The following is a 12,470-nucleotide window of genomic DNA, read 5'->3' on the forward strand; positions in this document are numbered from 1 at the left end:
TCTACCTATGGTTCATTCCTCACCTTTGCCGTATTTTGAGCATGTTACTAGCACTAACTCTTGTTGCTCTCATGTAGGTGTTGATGAGAAGTGTAAAGGACTAGCACTGGAATCTCAAGTTGAATCAATTGGTGGAAGGAATATTGAAGTGTCAAAGGGAGTTTTCTCATTTAAATCTTGTTCTACACCTTCTTACCATCTAGCTAATAATGTCCCGTTAGTTCTTTACCCGATTTCTGAATTGTTTCAAGTTAAAGGCTATTTTGTTTTTGTAAGTTGTAACGCTGTCCAAAATTTTCCAACTGTGATTAAAAACTTGCAACCCGATTTCGTGCTTATTCCTGCTAAAAGTGGTGCACGCTCGTGCTTCTTCACATGCCCAAAAGCTTATCACCACGAGCTTACTTTACCAACTCCAACTTGCACAAATTCATGCGATTCGTATGGAGTGCGTTTCACTTCATTGCTGCCACTTATGTCGGGTGATGCCCAGAAATGTGTCAATCAAGATCCGAATATTGGTCTTACCTCGCTGGTTCGTGCTTCTAGGGAAGTGCAACCCGATTGGTTCAATGTTCCACGTTCAGATAGGCAAGTTGTGCCACATCAGCGACAACAAAGTGACAATATGACAATCCATGGCCGAAGGCTGATTAGAGAGCTTTGGATTGCTACTTGGAATTTTCACGAGCCTTACACAAGCTCTTTCCTATCTTGGCGCATGTCCTTGTTTGACAGCCTCATGAAGCTGACCAAACAACATTTAACTTGGCTCGTGACCTTTCATTTGTTCCCAACGTGGCTGACCTCCAAGCGCACTGTCGATTTGAAGTGTCATACTACTAACTCTTGTTAGTATCATTCATCTCCATCCAGATTTGAGGACAAATCCTTGTCAAGAGGAGGGGACTGATGTGTGCACGGATGGCGAGATGGATGGCGGCCTTGACTCAAAACTTTAGGCTGAAGGACGTTAATCAAGTTGCCTACACTTTGTTTTAAGTCAATGAAGTTTAATGGAGTTGGCCGAATCGTTAGTCCTTTAGTCGTTTGTTATTAGTTGTTTGTTAGTTGGGCTTATCGAGTCATTAGTTGAATTGCTAGCTTAATTAGTAGTTTCATTTGGTTGTGCAAGTCGGCCCACTTTTGCCAAATTGTGGCCCGAATCTCCTTTTCTAGATTAAGTAGATGGGCCGCCAATCCGTGACCGAGATAGATTTGGTCCCTAGGTTTCTAGCCTATAAAAGGCTCCTTTTGTACGAACTAAGGGTAGTCGTTTTATGATAATAAACATAGTTTTTGTTTCTCTTACATTTGAGAGTACAATTCCATTACTTGCATTGGCAAGGGTTCTTGAGCAATCCCGTGATCGTCCTTGATTGTTCATCCGACCTATCCACTTGAGTATTCACCTCGATTGGAATCGTCGTTCTACCACCTTCAACCAATTCGTGTCATCCGTTTTGGCTTTTGGTCCTGCAATCCAAGCGTTGGACAACCTCGCTAGATCCTTGGGCAAACGTGTTACGTGTCTGGAAACGTGTTGATCGAGGAGTGTATCAAACTCCACTTGGCATGCTAAGTAAACCTGCAAAAAAACAAATAAAAGCAACTACCTCTCTTTTTTTTATCCAATATATAGATCACTCACGCTCGTGTTTAACTCACGCTCGCTGCTCTCTAATAATCTCACAAAGCAATTCCTTGGCTTGCTAGTTACTCGGGTTGAACAAACTAGGCGTCACCGTAAGGATAGTTCTTGACTAGTCAACAAGTGACACAAGATGGCAGCAATGAGTGGACAAGTATGAGGTGAACACGCTAACCAAGACTTAAATATTAAGACTAACGAACTGGACACAAGATGGACTAGCAACTCACGGCTGAAATTTTAAGAAAACCTAGACAAGACTCTAAGAAAGAGCGACTTATTGCTGGAAATCTGAGCTACGGTTTTCTTGATGTTTTTGGTCAAGACTTGCTGGGTTTTTGGTACTTTATGGTTGCTGTTTTGGTGTATAGGTCAGCCCTTAAAATTCAGTCAAATCGGATCACAATGCGCTGCTCAACCGATTCAAGAATACGGGCTGTTTTGGCTCACAAGGTGTGGCGGTTGGCTTTGGGTTTTGGAAACGGATTTGGGGTACAAGGTAGGCTGTTTTAGGTCGGTTGGAAGGGAACTTGGGCCTTTGGCCGATGGGTTCTTGGCTGCTTTTAATCCCAAAAGAATTAGGATTAGTTGGAGTCAAGGTGGAACTTGGTTCACAATTAGGAAACTAGAGCCAATATCTTTCTTTCCCTTTTTTCTGTCTTTTCTTTTTCATTTCTTTTCTTTCCCTTTTTTTTTTGGCTCAACAGATTCTTTCAAGTAATGTAATTCCAGTCCCAAAAGCTCCTTGAATTCGGATCTAAATTCAAGATTTGCCAAGACAAGATTGAAGATTGTTTCAAGTATCAAGAACCCCCACGGTTTGGAAGGAAGGTTTCAAGAACTGCCCCAAGGCAGTCTTTGGTGGTCCAAGAACTTCAAGAAATTCGTTCAAGAAACTCAAGAACTTCCCCAAATATGTTTTGGTGTTCAAGTTTTGGCAAGATGCAACACAAAAGTCCGAGAACAAGGACAAAACAGGTTCGGCAGTCCCAAAAACAATTTCCAGCAAACGACTCAAGGACAATGAGGTATGTGACACTTTTTTTTTTGACTTTTGTGGGGCTGTTTTCATGACCCAAACAACAACAATAATCAACAAGAATTATACCACAATCTAGACAAAACTAGCAGCAATTGATGAACAAGAAAATCTGGACAAATTGCAACACAAGAACAAATCAATCTTAAGGTGCGACAAGAAGAGGCCAAAACCCTAGTTGCCGCAATATTTTTTTTTTTGTTTTGTTTTGCAACTCCACAACTCTAACACAACTAGACCAGATTCATGGATGAACTGTGGACAGAATACTTGTGCAAACACGATTAAAGAAGCGGACAGCAACTAAGAAAACAAACACGACAACGACAATAAGCAAAACAGATTTCGGACTTGACAACAAGAAACCAACGACCCAACACAAACCCTAACACTGTAGCTACAAATTTTGGAGGACAAAAACATATGCAAAAACAAGAAAAAGGGATATACGTGATACCTCTAACTAGCTCTGATTACTAACTGATGTGATCCTTGATCTACAGGAACCAAGGAGACGACGCGCGGAAGCAAACCTTAGACCTTGGAGGACACGTTGCGAAGTTGATGGAATCGAACCCAAACTTGGACCACTCGAGAGCGGACTTGACGGTAGAGGATGCCACAATTAAGTGTGTGTGCATGATTGATAAGTCAAGAAACAACCTAGGATCAACTCTAGGGTGTTCAACTTAGCTTTCACAAGTTAAAGGAAAATTGCTTCAAGGAAGACAAAATTCTGGAATTTCGTTTATTCAATGTGAAAAACTGGATGTAAACATCAACTTGAGGCTATTTATAGCCTTGTCTAAACCGAATAAAACTTGGAAACTACTAAGGGAAACTCGGCCAGCCCTTGTTCTTTCCTTTGGTCGAAACTAACCTCCTTAACTAACAATTAACGGACTAACTAACGCATAATTTGGAACTAAGGCCCACATGGCCCACATGGCCGGCCCTATAAGCTCAACATGAGCTAAATAATCTCGGCCCAATTGTCAATTGAAGCTTGATCACTTGCACCTTCAATTGTAAGCAACATCTTGGTAGTCTTGCAAGGATCCTCCATGTCAATTCCGTCGATGCATGGTTTCTCTTGAGCTTGAACAACATGAACTAATGCTTGAAGCGACTCTTTGAACCTCTTAGCTCGTGCACGTGTCACTGGGCCTTGAGGGACCTTCACAGGGTCTACTTGAACACCATAGGAAACTTGCTCATTCACATCAAAACATCTTGTCAAAACTAGACAAAGAAAGTACAGGTGCGTGTGTGAGTTTATGTTTAAGTAATTGAAACGCCTTATCTTGGTCAGCTCCCCAATGAAATGCACCATTCTTCTTGATTACTGCAGTTAATGGGGCAGCAATTATGCTAAAATCTAGCACAAATGTCCTATAAAAGCTGGCTAACCCATGAAAGCTCCTTACCTCACTCATAGTTCTTGGTGTAGGCTATTCTTGGATGGCTTTCACCTTGCTTTCATCTACCTGTATTCCCTGTGCACTAATACAAATCCTAGAAAAACTAATAATTAGTGCAAAAAGAACATTTTTGCAAGTTAGCATACAAGTTTGCTTGGCGCAAGGCACATAAAACAGAACATAAATGCTCCACATGCTCGTCAAGATTTTTACTATAGACCAAAATGTCATCAAAATAAACTACCACAAATTTACCAAGAAAAAGGCATAAAACATGATTCATTAGCCTCATGAATGTACCAGGGGCGTTAGATAAACCAAAGGGCATAACTAACCATTCATACAATCCATAGGTTGTGTTAAAAGTTGTTTTCCATTCATCACCCTCTTTCATGCGAATTTGATGGTATCCACTTTTTAAGTCAATCTTTGTGAAATTACAGCTCCATTTAGTTCATCTAGCATGTCATCTAACCTAGGTATAGGATGACGATACTTTACCGTTATAAAGTTGATGGCTCTGCAATCCACACACATGCGCGAGCTTCCATCCTTCTTTGGCATCAAGATCACGGAGACTGCACAAGGACTTAAGCTCTTACGTGCCCAACCCTTCTTAAGCAATTCGTCCACTTGTCTCTGAAGTTTCTTGGTTTCTTCTAGACTCATGCGATAAGCAGCCTTGTTGGGTAATGGTGCATCTGGAATGAGGTCTATCTAATGTTCAATGCCACGGATTGGAGGCAGTCCATCCGGGATTTCCTCAGGTAACACGTTCTCAAATTTCTGCAACAAAGACATAACACAGGGATGTAAAGAGTTAGTAGAATCATTAGAAGTGAACATAACCTCTTTGCATACTAACACAAGTAGAGGTTGGTGAGAAAGTAAGACTCTCTTCACATCATGACTTTTGCAAACATGCTTTGTTTTCTCTCATTTTTTCCTCTAGGGCTGAATCATCTAATGCCTTTTTTTCCTCATTTTTCTCGACCCTCTTCACCTTATTTTGTTCCTCACTTTCTTGTTGCAATCTAATTTGGTCTTCATGCACTTGTTTAGGAGTGAGAGGAACAAGTGTGACTTTCCTATTACATTGCAAGAAAGTATATTTATTGGTGAAATCATCATGGCTAGTTCTTTTGTCATATTGACATGGTCTCCCCAATAGTACATGAGTAGCTTGCATTGGCACCAAGTCACAGAGGACTTCATCCTCATACCGACCAATGCAGAAGGGGATCACTACTTGCTTCGTGACTCGCGCATCTCTACTGTCATTCAATCATTGGAGCCTATACGGACGTGGATGCTTGATTGTAGGAAGTGAAGCCTTTTCCACTAGCGTTACATAGGCCACATTTGTACAACTCCCGGGATCAATTATAAGACTACACACCTTGTCTTTTATATGACAACGCATGTAGAAAATATTTTCCCTTTGTTAGCCATCTTTCTCCTTGATTTGAGTAGCTAACACTCTTCGAACCACCAATCCAAGCTGCTCATTTGTTAGTAGCTCTTCACTAGAGTCAACTTCCTCCTCTTCCAAAGGGGGCATCCCTTCATAGCCATCTTCGTCATCTGTGACCACTTCACCATTTTCAAGCAAGAGCATGGTTCGTCGGTTTAGACATTGAGAAGCAATGTGGCCGAACCCTTGACATTTGAAGCACTTGATCTCACGGTTACGGGCCTTAGAGGTGTCAGTCATGGCCTTGGTTTCCTTTTTGAAGCCCTCGGCCTTAGCTTCAATCCGCGAAGCTCCCATAGTTGGTTTCTCCTCTTTCTTGGGTGGGTATGATCTCCAATTGGAACTAACTGGTGTACTAGTTAGTCGTGTAGTATCCTTCCTCTTGAGGTGGAGTTCCACCTTTGAAGTTTTATCTACCATGTCTGTGATCTCCACGTAGTGGTGTAATTCAACCACCTCAACAATCTCTGGTCTCAATCCACTTAGAAATCTAGCCATTGTCGCTTCCCCGTCCTCCACAACATCCGCATATAGCATGGCTATTTCCATCTCCTTGAAATAATCATCTACACTTCGAGAACCTTGATTCAAGTTTTGCAACTTCTGATAAAGGTCTCGGTGGTAGTGACTTGGGATGAATCTTTTTCTCATCAACCTGCGAAGTTCATTCCATGTTGTCACAGCTGGTTCTCCACATCTCCTTCAGCTAAGTTGCACTTGGTCCCACCAAATGATAGCATAATCGGTGAATTCAAGAGTGGCAAGTTTCACCTTTTGGTCATCCCTATAATCTTGACATTCGAAGACCATCTCAATGCGCTTTTCGCACTCCAAGTATGCATCCGAGTCGGATTTCCCTTGGAATGAAGGGATTTTGATTTTGATCCCTTTGAGGGCATCATCATCTCTCATTTGGTCCTTTTGAGCATACCTAGGCCGTCGGTCATACTCCTCTCCCTCATGAGTAGGTCCGGATTCATCCCTATTACTTCCCCCATGAACCGAATTACTCCTTAGTTGATGGTTCTCAAGTTGATCTATACGTTCATGTACTAATTCAAAGGAAATGTCCAGCCTCCGTTGGAACTCACTCATCAAGGCCTCCATGTTGAGTTTATTGTCAAAAGTGTGAGAATCCATGCTAGGGTAACCTGCAAAAGAAGTTAGCAAAGAAACAAGAATATATTCCCTTTCACACTCCCTTATGTGTTTACGCTTAACACTCGTGTTTCACTCAAAAATTATTCACTCTAATGCTTTCACAAATAGCTCTTATTGGCCTTTGTTTGTTCCTCTTGAAGAAATCAGAAAATTTCCTCCAAGAAGCTTCAATGTCAACGTTCAATCACAAATCAAACAAGAATGAAGCAAGGGTAAAACTGGAACAAATTCAGGTTTATGACACACTTGAGATGCTATTTTATGACTCAAATATTGTAGGAAACAACTCTAAGATGATCGACACAAGAGACAACACAAGACTCAAAAGCTGAAATTCAGAATCCTAGAAATACTCTACCCGAAACTGGAACTTTTGAGCTGTTGTTTTGCTGAGTTGCTGGTAAGTATTTGGAGGATGAATGGTGCTTTTAGGGTGTTCAAATGATGTGACAATCAGTCCTCAAATTTCAGTCAATTCGGTTTGCAAAAACTAGCTCAACAAATTTTGGAAACTCAAGAATTCAAAGGCGGTTTGGCTAAGGTGTTTGTGGCAGTTTAGGTTTGGTTTTGGAAACTGATTTGGGTGCTATTGGGGCTGGCTAGGTCGGTTGGGGTCTTTGGAAATCAATCAAGATTTGGAGACTCAAGATTTGGAAACCAACCAAGATTTGGAAATTTGATTTCCTTTGTGTGAGAGCCGATTCCTTCTCTTCTTTTTTTGTTTTTTTTCTTTTTCGTTTCTTTCTTTGTTCTTTGTTCAAGATTTGGCTCTTCAAGGAACACAAATTTAGGTCAAGCCAACAAGATCAAAGAACGGATGAAAGGTTATGCAAGTTTCAAGAAAACCCTAGTTCTTGATTTATTGTTTTAAGAACTTTCAAACAAGTCTTGGTGGTCCAAGAACTTCAAGAATCTTGTTCAAGAAGCTCAAGAACTTCCACAAATTATGTTGTGGTGTCCAAGGTTTGCAAGAACAACGACCAAACTCAAGAAATAGGCAAAACAGAATTCAGTAATACTCAATAGAAAATTCCAGCAACTTGAACACTAAAAAAAGGTACATGACTTTTTTTTTTTTTTTGGACTCTAACGATTCAAACACAAAACTAACAGAATCAAGAATGAAATTTGGGCAGAAAAAACACACAAAAATGCTGAAACAATTCTGGAAAAATTCGGACAGCACACACCAACATGAACAAAAATTCAGACTTCACAAAAAACCTTTCCCACGATTTGACACAAAACCCTAATGACCTAGCAGCGAATATTAGGGATAAAAACTGACTCAAAACAATAAAAAGGATATAACGTAATACCTCTTTAACTAGCTCTGATTACCAACTGATACAAACGTCGCCAACTTGTGACGAAACCCGTAAGAGACAAGCTCACAGGATCTAGAGGAATCGGAACATGCTTGGGGTGGTTGAACCTTGACCCGTTAATCACGTGGCTAACAAACCGTGTTATGGGGTAGATGACGCCACAATCTAGTGTGATTCTAGATTGATAAGCCTAACTTGAAGATCCTAGGGAATTAGTCTAAGATATTCCAGAGAAGCTCACAAGAAGCCAATGAGAGAACTCTCAAGTTTTTGTTTATTCGCAATCTGCCAAATAATATAAGTAATAGCCCTATTTATACTACTACTAGGCGCAAGACAATCAAGAGGGATTAGGCTTCACGTGAGGCCCTTATCCCTAGCTAATCTCGGCCCAAACTAGCAAGACTAAGTCGAACATCCTAAGCTCACAAACGAGCTCTTGGTTCGGCCCTATGCTCAACATGAGCTTATTGATCTAGTCCAACAACTACTACTAATTAAATACTCAAACCCTAAATAACTAGGCTATTAACCACACGACTTAATGGGGTCTGTGGCCTTCAAGCATGACTTCCTTCATCGAACAAGGCCTCTAACAAGATGATTTGTCTTTCATTCTCACACGCAAGGCCTTCTATACACTTAGGCCTCCCGACTTGCTCTTGGACAGCTTTAATTAGAAGTTGAAGCACATCCTGCAGTCTCTTGGCACGTGCTCATGTGACGGGACCTAGAGGCACTCTCAATTGTTCTACTTGCATGGTTTGAGCTGCACTTCCATTCGCATCATAGTGTGAAACTTGGTGAAAAGTTTGATTGAATCTCATTGAGAAAATTCTGATTTCTTCAAGAGAGGCAATCAAGTGACTTGAGAAGTGATTGGAGAGATTATTAGAGTGTGTAAAATTTGAGTGATACACGAGTGACAAGTGCATACACGTGAGCTTGTGTGTTATGAGGAATTTCTTTTCTTTGCTAACCAATTTTGCAGGTCACTTAACCATGCCTCGTGGAGCTGTATCAACAAGAATTCTTGGAGTACGAACCTTTCAAGAGGAGGGGTTTTGATCACTCTAGGTCCAAAACTTCTTCAAGATTGTCACATTCACAACATGAGTTTCGTTCACTTCGGGAGGAAATGGATCATTTCCGTGCTTTGTCTGTATATAAAAGGCATAAGCGTACTTGTGATGAGTATGAAGAGGAGCAAAGCAGTTTGCATCGAGTATCTAATTCGAGGTCATCAAGCAAACGAAATTCATCTAAGGAGTTGTCATGACAATCGAGCCATGGAGCCTAAGAATTCTCGGATTGAGTCAAAGCCTCATGAACCAAAGGATGATTTCCAAAGTTGGACTAAAAACTAGGTTGATTCTATGAAGGAGGAAATTAGCCAAGTGCTGAATTCATACTTTGAGCAACTCAATCATGTGTCAATTGATGGTAATAAAGGAGATGTTCCTTCTAGTCCGCCATTGATTAAAGAAGTATCTATGAATGCTAGCAATGAACTTGAGCTTGAAAACCTTGAAATTCCATCTATACAAGTTAGTTGTCATGAGCTAGTTGAGAAGGAAGAAAAGGGAGAAAGTGCACTAACTTTGGGCAAAAATGCAAGGGCTTATTTACCTAACGAACTTACCTTTACTTTGTTTAGTGTTTCTTTTTTTATGCAGATCAAGCAAAGTCAAGTAGAGTTGATATTGATGTGTTCCATTCCAAAGTCAATTGTACACTTTGCAAGTTTCCATGGAGTTTGTCTTCTAGGAGTTAAATTCCTTTAGTATCAATTCATGGAACAATATCAACTCAAATCTGTCCATACCAATGGACAGTTAATTCGAGCTCATTTTGAAGGGAACATTCCAAATTTTGGGGCTATTTGTGTATCAAGTCGTTTAAACAATGAGTTCCTCAATGATCATTGCCACTACAATTATCGTCTTGCCCTTAGTCCACGTGAAGCTCCAACTCCAACAAAGCTGCCTTGGTGTCTTGCAAGTGTATTCGAGCATGAGTTCGGTTTCATGAGATACACGTCACACCATTTTGACGATCCTTACCTCATGATCACAAGCGATCAAGTTGAGCATACATTGAAGCTACTTCGTGAGATTCAAGGTTCAACAAGGGTTGTTTTTCAACTTAGCAAGTGGTTTTTGCATTGGATGAAATTTGCAATCATCATAACAAGATTGACTCGAAGGCATGTAACTCTTCTTGTCATCATTCGTGCTTCAATTTGTAGGCAAATTGCTTTCAAGAGTAGGGGAATGATGAGAACATGAAGATCCAAATCCCCATTCAAACACATGAAGAGTTAGAAGCAAATTAGTCTACTTAAGTTATTTCCTTAGTAGTTGTGTCGTTTGATTAAAATAGTGATAGCAAAGGTTTAAGTGCTGATTTATTTGCTGTTTTAATTAGTTTATCTATGTAACTAAATTCGGCCAGCTTAGTCTCTCAAGTGAGCCGAATTCCTAGTTGCTAGTTTTAGGAAAATAAGTGATTCCAAATCACATTAGGATTTCTAGACAATTCTAAAGCACATTAGGAGCTGATACGAACCCGCCTGAAGGTATGAACTCGTATCCCACCAAACCCTGGATCTAAACGAAAATATCAAGTTGGGGTGCGGAATAACACTTGACCCCTCTAAACCACGAAACTATGAACCAAGAAGAATTCTTGACCCACAACCTAATAATTTAGTGAACCAAAAGTGTAGGTAGGAGAATGCCACAACCAAGGTGTATATTTGATTGATAAGTTCGAATTGAATAATTCAAGAAAAACTCTCAAGTATTCAAAGAAAACTCTCTTGGACAAAAGAAAGTGAATAACTCACAATTTTTGTTATTTTCTCATTAGTTAAAAACATTTGGAAGGACTAGGCTATTTGTAGCCTTACATGGATTTAAAACCCTAATGTGTTTTGGAATTGTCTAGAAATCCTAATGTGATTTGGAATCACTTATTTTCCTAAAACTAGTAACTAGGAATTCGGCTCACTTGAGAGACTAAGCTGGCCGAATTTAGCTTCAAGCGGGTTCGTATCACTTAACATTCCAACCTCTAGTGTCCTTACAAAAGTAAAATATAAATTAAAGAATAAATCTTGTATATACTGACAGGGCATACACTATCATGATTAGCTGAATGTCGCCACATAGGTAAAATTTAGACTTGAAATTCAAATTTAGCATATATGGCATTCATCCAAGTATGACAGTGTATACACTCTTAGTGTATAGAAAATTAATCATAAATTGAAATAAAAGTATGCAAAAGGGAAATACAATCAACATGAAAAGTCAAAACATCATTGTAAAAAACACAATTTAAAGCATCATTGTAACAAACACGAAATTTGAGAGAATCTTGTTTTCAACTATTGGTCTTTAGACTCCTACTCCAAGTCATGTTTTATAATTTTTTCTCTAGGAATTATTGGATTGTATTTTTTGTGACAGCGCCACCTCCCCCTAAGGCGAACCAAAGGGTTCGGCGGGCCGCCTGCCCAGCTCTCGCCGGGACTCAGTCGTTCACTCACACAAATCAGAAATAGAACCACAAGAAAGAGCAAAATGAGGATCCAAAACTTACAACAAAGATTATATACATTGCTATCTCAGAAAGAAGTACAACCGTCGAGAATACAAAAGTTCTCAAGTCACCATACAACCAGCCCGTGCCAAGCACTAGGGCGAGAACCAAAACAAAACCAAAACTAGACCCAGCCAGTCGGTACAGAGCTCTCGCCCTTGCTCGCCTTCCCCTGTTAAGGAAAACAAAACTAAAGGGATGAGCTAAAAGCTCAGTGAGGTTCCGAACATAGAATCAAGTCATAAATCAAACGATAAGTCAAGAAACAGTTACAACATTTACAATAAACCATACATGAAAAGGATACGTTCGTTCGTTCATTCGTTCGTTCGTTCGTTCTCCTGTCATTCCCCTTTCCTTCATTCATTTGAAAATGCATTTTTCGTTCATACATAAAACTCTCGTTCGTTCGTTCGTTCGTTCGTTTCATTCACCCTTTCCTGGACATTGGCCAGGCTCCACCAACCTCCACCAACCTATAAGGTAATACTCGAGTATACCAAACGTTCACCCATGTCACCATATCGCCCGACCGAGTCCGCTTCTGGCTCGAGTCGATCGGTAACAAGGGGCAGTGGCCAGTTCAGCCAAAAGGCTTACATTCATGCACAAGTAGCATTTCAATCGTTCAATCATTGAAAAGTTCACAATCATTTAGGCTGAGTGCGATAAAGTACACACTCGCCTAGAAAACTCGTTTTAGCTAATCATTGAAAGCGTTTAACATGTTATCAGTCATATATACAAGCCATATAATCAAGAAACATAACAAACAAGGAACACTCACCGA

This window comes from Coffea arabica, chromosome 6e (genome assembly GCF_036785885.1).
Source record: "Coffea arabica cultivar ET-39 chromosome 6e, Coffea Arabica ET-39 HiFi, whole genome shotgun sequence".
Taxonomy (NCBI): Eukaryota; Viridiplantae; Streptophyta; class Magnoliopsida; order Gentianales; family Rubiaceae; genus Coffea; species Coffea arabica.